A 12,868-nucleotide genomic window follows, 5' to 3' on the forward strand; every position below is an offset into this window, starting at 1 on the left:
GTAGCACATTTACATCTATTTACTGTGAGTGCACTGCAAGGACATTTGACAATTTAATAACTTCTAAATCTTCAAAGTGGCAGAAGTAGTTAGTTTGTTGCTTTTTGTTTTTCAAGTCTCCTGACAAGAATGAAGAATATGCTTCAAGACTTTTGTCTAAGCCAGTTTTTGTGCTGTTTTGCTGTAACTGCAGGGTTCACAGAATTAATAGTCTTTTAAGATGGATTTGAATTAATTAATAAGGAAACAGAAGATAAACAAAGACCACTATGATGACGCACAATAAATTATGTTACTATGCAAACAAAATTTAGTAATTTACACAACTATATAATCTTTTAATCCAAGCAGTAAGCATAGAGCTAAATCTAAACAGGGTTCTTTTACAATTTTTAAAATCCCTATCTAGGATCAAGGTATTTTTATTTAATTCCTTGTTACGACCTAAAGGCCTCATCTCATCATTATGCTGGTACCTTGAAATATAAGATATAAAAATCTAACTTCCAGATAGAAAAAGCTGAAGAGTCACCTAAGGTCACAGAGGCGGGTGTGTTGGGGGGTGGTCGAAGCTTAGAAAGGGAAAAACACTGTAATCAACATAACAGCATAATGGTTTCCTGAGCCTAAGATATCCAGGGGGAGTAATTAAGTATAAAAAGTACTGCCATGTCAGTTCTCCTTTGTTTCTTTTTTTTTTTTTCGTACTGCTCTGTCTTCTCAAACACCCAGTCGGTCGTGGCAGATGGCTGCTTCTTACTGAGCCAGGTTCTGCTGGAGGTTTCTTTCTGTTAAAGGGGAGTTTTTCTCTCTACTTTCGTGAAATGCATCCTTGAAATGAGGAACTGCTATGAAGTCAACGACAACACAAGCGATTGTCTTCATGTCGCTTCATGCTCGTCCAAGAGTGAATGCTGCAAGTCAGTGACTTGATGAATTCTGCTGAGTTTCCTTGGACAGAAAACATTTAAAACTAATTTACAGAATAAGTTGAGCTTACATAATATACAATTTGGAGTGTTTGTGTGGCTGAATTGAAACAACTTTTTTTTCTAAAGTACCTTTTGCTGAGAAATAGTGCTGCATAAATAAACTAAATTTAATTGTCGAAGCAGGTACAAATCAGCTTATGGTTAATACAAAATGCATGTGGCAAAAGGCTAGATTTCGTTCTCCCAAAAGTCCTGTATAAAATGGACAAAACTATAAATGTACAAAATGAAAAAGGGAGAAATAGTCAATTGCCCTTGAGACAGAAGGCCTTGAATAAAAGGAAAAGAGGGAAAAACATCTTAATTTGCTCTAAAAGGAAATATTGTATCCATTAAAGACCTGATATGGCGGAAATGTGTTTCTCTTGAAAAACATGGTAATGACAGCTAATCTATGTTGGGTGGAAAAAAATAGCACAATGAACAGACATCACAACCACAAACTTCATGCAAGATAAAATTAAGAACTGTTATTATGGGGAAAATGCTATTAACCAAGACTGATCTCATCTGGAAAAAAATAGTTTTTTTGATAATGTTTGAAGTTAATAGAAAATAATTACTTCAGTACTTAACATTTTCTATAAAGTGCTTCAATAATATATGCCAGAATAATATAAACCTGTACACTTAATTTATTCTTGAAGAAAATTCAGACATCCTAGTGATGCATAATGACACACAATATATGTGGGTTTTGAGCATAAAATACAGTCCACAAGTGGTGAAATACTGACCATATGGTGAAATGTGGGCGTCTTGTTATGTTAATGCAATTTAATGAACTGCATTACGATGCAGAAGGAAACTGTTTTTCACATATGAAACATGGCCAACATAGATAATTTCACATATATAAATTGCTTATCTGCATACACAGGTGGATATCCATTAATAAACCTTAATTGCTGTGAATCCAACTTTAGCTGGTAAACATCAGTATCTAACTAAATATATATTCTAAGCAAGGATGAACATGTTAATCTCTGGGTTTTCTTTAGTGGTTTCTATCGGCAGAAATTTGTTGACAGTTAATGAGCTGGTTATGTGTGTAATTTATAACCGATTGTCTGAATAACTGCAACAAACACCTCATATAGAGTTAATGTACTTCCTGCCAATACAACTCATCTAACAATTCAGAAAACTGACAATGAAACTCTTGTAAATTAATCTGGTATTCCATCCATCCATCCATTTTCTGGTCACCCTTGTCCCTAATGGGGTCGGGAGGGTTGCTGGTGCCCATCTCCAGCTACGTTCCGGGCGAGAGGCGGGGTACACCCTGGACAGGTCGCCAGTCTGTCGCAGGGCTAATCTGGTATTGACTTTTGTTAATTTATTTACTATGGAATGTCTATTTACTTCAATTGTACTATAATTAAAATTGAGGGCAAAATATTCATAGCCCTCACATTTAAAAGTGTTAATTTTGTCTGCTGCCTTTTGCCACAAAAGGCAGCAGGACCATTAATTTGTTTAACAACATGAAATGTCACCAGCTGCTAAACCAAGGATGTTTTAAACTCTGCATGTCCACCCACAGTAATGAAAATGTGAAATGAACCTGTTGCAGATCAGATGACTGCCTTCTGGTCTGTTAAATCAGTTCATAATATGAAAGGATAAGCCACCTCCTCTGATGTTCAGTACAATCCACTTAGAACTCGTAGGTGAGGTGTCCTCGTTCTTCTCTGTCCCAAGCTTTCAATAAGTCAAGCCCAGATCCATCAGAAGAGCAATACACTGGGTAACACTGGCCTGGGTGCAGCTTCTTTTGGTGCAAAGCAAGGTCACTGAACTACACACTGATGCAGGATCAATGAGACAGATTAATGAAGCACTACATGCTGACATGAGGAATATTGACAATCTTGTTACATCTTGGTCCTGCTGTCCTCAACGGGGCTTAAATAAGTCAGGCCAACGTCAGAGTAGACGGGTAAACTTCTGAACCTCATCCTTCATTTTACAAAGGATAAACAAATGGAGCACATGTGGAAAAAAGAAAACTAGGACTTTGACTAAAAATGGTAACTTCTGACAAAATTACACCTCTTTCTTAGCCGAATTAGGAATCATTCTACACATAATAACCCAATAAAGTAGATGACTCCTACTATTTAAAGAATAAATGCTTATTATCTAGGTTTGCTAAGTGTATCTAGTCAAAATATCAAATATAATGCGCAGAAAAGCAAAGGGAAGGATAGCTTATGCTTTTAACATTAATCAGAAAAAACTAAATTTACCTTATGTGAGCATTTTAGAATAAAAGCATTGCTTTGTAGCATCTTTAAAAAGACTGAAATGTTCAGCATTGACTTGGAAATGGCTTCTTTACTTTCATTTCCAGAGTGCTGTACATCTTGTCTTTCACCTGTTTGAACTGACAGTTCATGCAACTCATTCAATCTCATTTTTCTTTGAGATATATTTTTTCTGTGATTTTTTTATTATTCAGTATGCCTAAAATAAAAAACCTACTGCTATTTTTGTGGGTTTTATTTCTCAACTTGATTCTGTTCATTTTTTCTTGAAGTTTTAATTTTTGTTTTAATTTATGTATAGATTGTCTTCAAATGAGCCATAAAAAAGAATGAAATAAATAAAACACACCTGATTTAAAGTCTATCACACACTAAACTAACAAAATAAATAAATTCTAATTAAAGTTTATCTACAAATGCTAATAAACAGTAAGATATTACTTCCCCCAGTGCTGTTTCTATTGCTTCATGAAAGAATCCATTACACTTGATTGATAAGAGAATATATATACCACTAAAACTCCACTACAGGTTTTCCTAGTTACCTAGTACTACTCACCAAATGCTCCAAGCATAAACAACAAAGTGAATCGCTAGTACAGGCTGCTGAAAACTGCAAACGGTTCAGTTGGAGTAACTGCAATAGAGGACTGAACTACTGACATGTGTGAAAAGTTTTTGCTGGAAAAACGGAGGCCGAAGTTGATATTTTTCAAAATAAGAGATATTTCAAAATAAAATACTCCACAATAGAAATTAAAATGAATATTAGAAATATTAGAACTTACCACCCGATTTATCTGATCCATTAGATCACAGGTGTCTAACTCCAGTCCTGGAGGGCCACTGCCCTGCAACTTTTAGATGTGCCTCTGCTGCACCACCTGAATAGAATAATTAGGTCATTAGCAAGGCTCTGGAGAACTGATCTACGCAAAGAGGAGGTAATTAAGCCATTTCATTCCAGTGTTTTGTACCTGTGCCACATCTAAAAACTGCAGGACAGCGGTCCTTGAGGATTGGAGTTTGACACCCCTGGGTTAAATCCTAAATGCATTTTCTATTTAACACATAAAATGAATTGTAAACAAAGGTCCAACATTAGGTCATCTGAAAAGAATGGAAGTAAACCAGGCAAGTCGAAAGGGCAGAGAAAAATGACCCACAACTGAGTCTCTCTACACCAAATATTTGTTTTTAGGTTTGCACTGACACACAGGACTGCTAAAAGGGAACATACAGGGATGATGGGAATCCTTCCACAAATCCAGAGGGCTTCAATTCAGCTTGGATTTTGAGTTAAACAAAACTGATGTGTGTTTAAGCTTGTGCAGCACACAGTGTGCTAACACAACGGATTTCTGTTTGCAAGAAGCAGTTTAGCTGCATTGCTTGGGATTGTAAAATATTTAACACTTACATCCAAGATGTTATTTACTCATCATATAAAGACATGATGGTAAACAGTCATGTCATGTCTGAGACGAAGTGACTATATTGTCTAATTAATAGAATCTCAAGATTTTATTGCATTTAATAATGTTATTTACAACAACTTAACAGACATCTTGTCAATGTTCAAACCATTTAGCAAATTCTTAGTGAGTTTATTTCTTAGCTAAACTAAAACATGCAGGTATTCTCAAGGGTTTTCTTCTTAGCTTTCAAAGTTACACGTTGCATTTTTAATGTGAAGTCAACTTGACATAAATGAACATCCCGTCACACCCTTTTACTTTTCAGTCCTCTTAATTAAACAAGCAATGCTACAAATCACTCCTCCATGGGCTGCCACCTTATCGTGGTGGAGGGGTTTGAGTGCCCCAATGATCCTAGGAGCTATGCTGTCTGGGGCTTCATGCCCCTGGTAGGGTCACCCAAGGCAGACAGGTCCTAGGTGAGGGACCAGACAAAGTGCAGCCCGAAGACCCCAATGATGAAGGAAAACCTTGGACTTGGTGTTCCCTCGCCCGGACGCGGGTCACCGGGGCCCCACTCTGGAGCCAGGCCTGGAGGGGGGGCACGATGGCGAGCGTCTGGTGGCCGGGCTTTTACCCATGGAGCCCGGCCGGGCTCAGCCCGAAGAGGAAACATGGGCCCCCCCTCCCATGGGCCCACCACCCGTGGGAGGGGCCAAAGGGGTCGGGTGCACTGTGTGATGGGTGGCGGCCAAGGGAGGGGACCCTGGCGGTCCGATCCTCGGTTGCAGAAACTGGCTCTTGGGACGTGGAATGTCACCTCTCTGGTGGGGAAGGAGCCGGAGCTAGTGCGTGAGGTCGAGAGGTTCCGGCTAGAAATAGTCGGTCTCACCTCGACGCATGGCTCTGGTTCTGGAACCAGTCTCCTTGAGAGGGGCTGGACATACTTCCACTCTGGAGTTGCCCAGGGAGAGAGACGTCGGGCAGGAGTGGGCATACTTGTTGCTCCCCATCTCGGCGCCTGTACGTTGGGGTTTACCCCGGTGAACGAGAGGGTAGCATCCCTCCGCCTACGGGTGGGGGGACGGGTTCTGACTGTCGTTTGTGCTTACGGGCCGAACGACAGTTCAGATTACCCACCCTTTTTGGAGTCCTTAGAGGGGGTACTGGAGAGTGCTCCTCCTGGGGACTCCCTTGTTCTGCTGGGGGACTTCAACGCTCACGTGGGCAACGACAGTGAGACCTGGAGGGGCGTGGTTGGGAGGAACGGCCCACCCGACCTGAACTCGAGCGGTGTTCTGTTGCTGGACTTCTGTGCTCGCCATGGATTGTCCATAACGAACACCATGTTCAAGCATAAGGGTGTCCATATGTGCACTTGGCACCAGGACACCCTAGGCCGCAGTTCGATGATCGACTTTGTCATCGTTTCATCGGATCTGCGGCCGTATGTCTTGGACACTCGGGTGAAGAGAGGTGCGGAGCTGTCCACTGACCACTACCTGGTGGTGAGTTGGCTCCGGTGGTGGGGGCGAAAGCCGGTCAGACCTGGCAGGCCCAAACGTGTTGTGAGGGTCTGCTGGGAACGTCTGGCGGAATCCCCTGTGAGAGGGAGCTTTAACTCCCATCTCCGGCAAAACTTCGAACACGTCCCGGGGGAGGTGGGGGACATGGAGTCTGAGTGGACCATGTTCCGTGCCTCCATTGTCGAGGCGGCCGATCGGAGCTGTGGCCGCAAGGTTGTCGGTGCCTGTCGCGGCGGCAACCCTCGAACCCGTTGGTGGACACCTTCGGTGAGGGATGCCGTCAGGCTGAAGAAGGAGTCCTATCGAGCCTTTTTGGCCTGTGGGACTCCGGAAGCAGCTGATGGGTACCGGCGGGCGAAGCGGCGTGCGGCTCGGGCGGTTGCTGAGGCAAAAACCCGGGTGTGGGAGGAGTTTGGAGAGGCCATGGAGAAAGACTTCCGCACGGCTTCGAGGCGATTCTGGTCCACCATCCGGCGTCTCAGGGGGGGGAAGCGGTGCAGCACCAACACTGTTTATAGTGGGGATGGTGTGCTGCTGACCTCTACTCGGGACGTTGTGGGCCGGTGGGCAGAGTACTTCGAAGACCTCCTCAATCCCACCAACATGCCTTCCACTGAGGAAGCGGAGCCTGGGGACTCTGGGTTGGGCTCTCCAATCTCTGGGGGCGAGGTCGCCGAGGTGGTTAAAAAGCTCCTCGGTGGCAGGGCCCCGGGGGTGGATGAGATCCGCCCGGAGTTCCTTAAGGCTCTGGATGTTGTAGGGTTGTGTTGGTTGACGCGACTCTGCAATATCGCATGGACATCGGGGGCAGTTCCCCTGGATTGGCAGACTGGGGTGGTGGTCCCCCTGTTCAAAAAGGGGGACCGGAGGGTGTGCTCCAATTATAGAGGGGTCACACTCTTAAGCCTCCCTGGCAAGGTCTATTCAGGGGTCCTGGAGAGGAGGGTCCGTCGGATAGTCGAACCTCGGATTCAGGAAGAGCAGTGTGGTTTTCGTCCTGGTCGTGGAACACTGGACCAGCTCTACACCCTCAGCAGGGTCCTGGAGGGTGCATGGGAGTTCGCCCAACCAGTCTACATGTGTTTTGTGGACTTGGAGAAGGCGTTCGACCGCGTCCCTCGGGGAGCCCTGTGGGGGGTTCTCCGGGAGTATGGGGTACCGGGCCCTTTGATACGGGCTGTCAGGTCCCTGTATGACCGGTGTCAGAGTCTGGTCCGCATTGCCGGCAGTAAGTCGGGCTCGTTTCCGGTGAGAGTTGGACTCCGCCAGGGCTGCCCTTTGTCACCGATTCTGTTCATCACTTTCATGGACAGAATTTCTAGGCGCAGCCAAGGTGTTGAGGGGATCCGATTTGGTGGCCTTAGGATCTCATCTCTGCTTTTCGCAGACGATGTGGTCCTTTTGGCTTCATCAGATCGTGATCTGCAGCTCTCGCTGGATCGGTTCGCAGCCGAGTGTGAAGCGGCCGGGATGGGGATCAGTGCCTCCAAATCCGAGGCCATGGTCTTGAGCCGGAAAAGGGTAGAGTGCCTTCTCCGGGTCAGGGGGGGTGTCCTGCCCCAAGTGGAGGAGTTTAAGTATCTCGGGATCTTGTTCACGAATGGGGGAAGAAGGGAGCGGGAGATCGACAGGCGGATTGGCGCAGCGTCTGCTGTCAAGCGGGCGCTGTACCGGTCCGTCGTGGTGAAGAGAGAGCTGAGCCAAAAAGCGAAGCTCTCGATTTACCGGTCGATCTACGTTCCCACCCTCATCTATGGTCATGAGCTTTGGGTCATGACCGAAAGAACGAGATCGCGGATACAAGCGGCCGAAATGGGTTTTCTCCGTAGGGTGGCTGGGCTCTCCCTTAGAGATAGGGTGAGAAGCTCAGTCATCCGGGAGGGACTCAGAGTAGAGCCGCTGCTCCTTCACATCGAGAGGAGCCAGTTGAGGTGGCTTGGGCATCTGGTCAGGATGCCTCCTGGACGCCTCCCTGGTGAGGTGTTCCGGGCACGTCCCACCGGGAGGAGGCCCCGGGGAAGACCCAGGACACGCTGGAGGGACTATGTCTCTCGGCTGGCCTGGGAACGCCTCGGGATTCCCCCGGAGGAGCTGGAAGAAGTGGCTGGGGAGAGGGAAGTCTGGGCCTCCCTTCTGAAGCTGCTACCCCCGCGACCCGACCTCGGATAAGCGGAAGAAGATGGATGGATGGATGGATGGATGCTACAAATCAGTAAAATAAAAGTAAAAGTGCAGGTCCATGATTTTACCCGAGTAAACCTGTTTACTCAGGTTTACAGCAAATTGCAAGGATTTTCACACCTCTACCTCAGATTCTGGTTGCATTTCTGATAGCAGGCTCAGAACAATTGGCATCCTCCTTTAATCAATGTGAGGATTAACCTTTTTCTATCAAAGATGCCTCTCTATGCTAAGCATGGAGATGAGAGCAAGGATTATACCTGAGAAGATGTGTTTCAGCTCATTATTGGGCTAAGATCTTCAGACCTGCATGATACACCATAAATCAGCGGCATTAAGTTACCATTAATGACTCGGTAATCCTTCAAATCTCCCCAAGGAAATGCAGCTCATCATGAGCCTTTCTGGAAATGAGTGCATTTAAAGAGGTGTCTACAATTATGATCCTCCATATTTTTAGAGAAAGCTTCGTCACTCTTCTATGAAGAGCCTGGTCTTCATTGAGATAAGTGCCATAATGGTTGTTGTTATTTTCATATTGCCATTACAGAACTCATCACACTTCCTCACTTCATAATGTGTGTCTCACAAATTCAAGCCAGCCCTGTAATGGAAACAAGAAAAATGTATAGATCTCTGCTGAGAAAATATTGGTTACTGCTTTAGCATTATGCACAAATATTACACAATTAGAGCTTATCATAGTTTATATATTTTCCTTTCACAGAACAATGAAAATGGACACTGTGAAGAGCCACAGTGGAATGAGGATTTGAATGCACTAAAATTTATATTTTTTTTCACTAAGACTGCCATTCCTATCTCCTAAGATTGGGGATTTGGTTCATAAATGTAACAAAACCATTTTTTCATTAGGCAAAGTTTTCTTTCTGCATTTGTCTTGTCATGGCTGAAGTAAACCATATTGCACAAATCTTGTCGACATATAGGATTCTTTAAGCTAACTATTTATGCGCTAATACTACTGTTATAGCAAAAAAACGTGATCATTTGTTTCACTAAAAAAAACAATCAGTTTGTTTTCTGGAAAATAATTAAAATATTCTAATACATTTCTATTTTACTGTCAGAACAAATCTCATAAAGTAATAAAGCTCACAGAAGGGATACCTCACACAAGCAATTTTTCATTGCTGTAGTCCTTTACAGTCAGGGTGGGTATTCAGTATAGCTGTAGAAAAGACATAACTGAGGAAGAGAGCATTAGTCTCTGAGCTCCATCTTAAGCCATATGTTTATTATTAATGATTTTGGCTGAATGCCGACATTGATTCAGACTCTAAAAGTAGGCCTGGACATCTTCTATACTCTACTGTCAAAAATGCAACAGCTAAAAGATGCAGGACACCAGACCTCAAGGTCTGGATTTGAAGACCCATGGAATTTAGGTCTGTACTCTTATAGTGCCAATGTGTCAAAATTAATATGATTTGAGCTAAACTCTAAATTCTAGTTCTTCTGGTGTATTTAGGGTTATTCTCCGGCTAGAATGTTAACCTCCACACCACTCTCATGTCATTTCTTCCAGGATTAGTCAAAATAAGGCAAGAGTAGCACCATCCTTCCACAAGGTAATTTTAGAAAATTTTGCACTATCAAGAGATGCAGCTGATAACCCAGCTGCATCTGGGTTATCTCTTTTTATCTTTAAAAGAGATAGAAAAAGATTTTATCTCTTCTATTAAGAGATAAAATCATCACTTTCAAAAACAAAAATATGTTGCTAATAGATAACACAGACACTCGCCTCAATTATTCACAGAAAACCTGCTTTTTCATAGATTTTTTTCGCAGCACATATCTGAAATATTTGCAAGAATACGCAGCTTTGGAAGCTGAAATACCTATGTTCAATGCTACTCGACATGGTATTGGCTGACATTTGTAAAGCAGGCAATTAAGCGTAAATAAATGTTATTTTCCAATCAGTGTCAAGGAAAATAACATCTTATTTTGATTGGCTGTAACCCCAAGAGTGGAAATGAAGAAGATGTAAATATTAGTTTCTATTGTAGTATAACAATATATGTTTTAGGATACGTCATACAGTTTCCACTGTATGACAGTTTCCACTGTGTGTATTAATGCATATTAAGGTATATTTGGTGCATGAACTATTAAAATAGGTGGCTCTAAGCATTTTTAGAGGGAGTCTCAAGTCTTTGTGAAATTTGCTATTTGTGGGTCCGAATCCACATTTTTAACCAATAAATTAAGGATCAGGAATAAATTAAGTACAGGGATGGGCTGTATTTAGGTCCATTCATCATTCCATCAGCTCTGATCATTTTCCCTACATTTACAGAAGAAAGCCGCCTTATAACATAATGCTGCCAACACCATGTGCCACAGTGGGAATAGCGCATGTATGTTGTTTTAGTCACAAGTAACATGTCGGATGCTTGTTGTGTCTGTTAGTTGAACTCACAAGGCAAAAAAAGAAGAAAAAAAAATAGCCTAATTTCATTTACCACATATACATACCACACTTTTAAGATTTATATTTTTAAAAAATTATTGAAAATAGTGTGTCATATTTCAGGATGGATACATTTTCTTCTGTGGGATGTTAATATTTGTGACAAATATTTGTGGAAAATTATGTAAACATAGTACAAAATTTCCAACCGGATGAAAAGAAAAATAGGTAAAAAATAAATAAATAAATAACTTTTAGTGTCATTCAGCTGTGTCAATGTAGTAATTCAATGAAAAAAAACTGCTAAAACCAGCAGTTTTTGTTCTAACAAATATGTACAAGTATTAATCGGTTCTTCAATTTTAGCCAAAGCTTTTGAAAGGCACTCGTAACTCACGAGTTGCAATTTACAGATCCGTGGGCTATATTCACGAGGAGTTGTTTACAATATAATTTCTTTCAGAAAAACTGAAACTGTTCTAAATTTCTTGCCTTCAATCATTTCAAAACTTGCATCTCCCATGTTTTGTGCAAAGTAAAAGTTGGAAACGATGCTCCTACTTTCTGAACACCTGCAACATTTAGTTTGTAGCCTTCAACACAACTTTCTCGCCTAGCATTAATGTATTATGCAAAAAGTACACTCTCAAGATTTAGCAGATGCTCTGATATTTATTCTAAAACAGGACCTACAACTTACTACGACAGAGATGCATAACAGCGACTCTACTTAGTTAACCTAAAAGTTATATTAAAACAATACAAAAGTAGTTTAAAGACAATCTGTGGTTGCAAAACGCGATAAAAAAAAGAAAACTTATGCATGTATTTATGTATTCAAACTCAACGGTAGCGCCAAGGAAGTGACATAAGAAAGCGAAGAGGGGAAAAAAAGTACCTTTCTGAGGCGTGTGTCCTCTTTTATGCCCTCTGAGCTTGTTTTCCCACAAACGCATGTTTTAATGTGAAGTTTCTATCTCACTGCTTAGCCGAGTTACTAGGTAACATCTCTGTTAGCAACGAGAAATGTCAAACAATGGCGGAGCTGTGACAGGAGCGAAGTACGGGAAGTGAAAGGTGCACACGTGCTTTTCGATGACGTTGTGTTTTGGTTGGTTTGTTTTAGGATACGTCATATCAGTAAAACGTACTTTCAAAATAAAAGCATATATTGCCTACACTTCCTGTAATTAATGACTGGAAATCGTGTTTTTTAACTATTAGTTCTTTAAATTAATAGGCACTTTCACTTGTGCGAGCAATGAAAAAAAAAATTAGGATGGATTTATTGGGCCACATTAACACATATAAAGCATGTAAAACAAACTTACTACAGACAGAAAACAAACGTCTTGGTCAAATAAAACAAATTTGTTGTTGAATAAATATATATTTTTAAATATTAAGTTATGTGTAAATATAACCAAAAAAATCCTTCAGCTACTAAATGCAGAACTAATATTATGAGAATAACAGTTTTGTTCATTATACAATATGCTATTACTGAAGTATTTTGTTTGTTTATTTAATTTTAGCATATTTTATTTACAAAGGTCCATACATTGCAAGTTAGCTAAGGTTATAAATATTATACTGTAATGTTGTTTATACTTAAGACTTAGTTGAACTCACAAGGGAACAATAAAGGAAGACCGTTTAGAGACCTGTTTGTCACTCATGCGTACCAGAGTCAGTAGGCGTGGCTAACTCTGCAATTGACAAAGTGATTGGTGCACTTAAGATGCATTCCTTGTAAAAATAGTTTTGTTTCTTTGTAATTGGATCAGATTACTCTGACATAAACAGGCATCAAGTACTTTGATTCCATTTAAGGTGAACTGAACTGTTTGATAAGCTTTACTTTCAAAGATCATATAATCTTAGTGATTAAGATTGTTGGAATCAGATGACATTCCCATATTTTATCCATTGTGACAATTATTAAACTGATTTATTTATTTATTTAATCAAAATATGTTTTTTTTCCTACCTTTTTTTCCAAAGAGCTCTCTAATTTTTGCTTGGGCTTTGTGTGTGTTAG

At 41.5% G+C, this 12,868-nt stretch overlaps 1 protein-coding gene across 3 annotated transcripts in view; it reads right to left on the bottom strand.

The window, feature by feature from the left end:
* The window catches only part of enox2 (ecto-NOX disulfide-thiol exchanger 2), a 197,918-nt gene extending 186,012 nt beyond the window's left edge, over positions 1-11,906 (bottom strand). For 2 of the 3 annotated variants that reach the window (XM_028008664.1, XM_028008666.1), the window contains exons 1-2: positions 11,726-11,906; positions 4,051-4,146 (exon numbers count right to left, since the gene is read on the bottom strand). The gene's annotated coding sequence lies outside the window, so the exon portion shown is untranslated. The remainder of the gene's footprint in view (positions 1-4,050; positions 4,147-11,725) is intronic. The other variant, XM_028008665.1, reaches the window with a different exon arrangement.
* Positions 11,907-12,868: the final 962 nt, after the last annotated feature.

The sequence above is a fragment of the Xiphophorus couchianus genome, chromosome 23, assembly GCF_001444195.1.
Source record: "Xiphophorus couchianus chromosome 23, X_couchianus-1.0, whole genome shotgun sequence".
Taxonomy (NCBI): domain Eukaryota; kingdom Metazoa; phylum Chordata; class Actinopteri; order Cyprinodontiformes; family Poeciliidae; genus Xiphophorus; species Xiphophorus couchianus.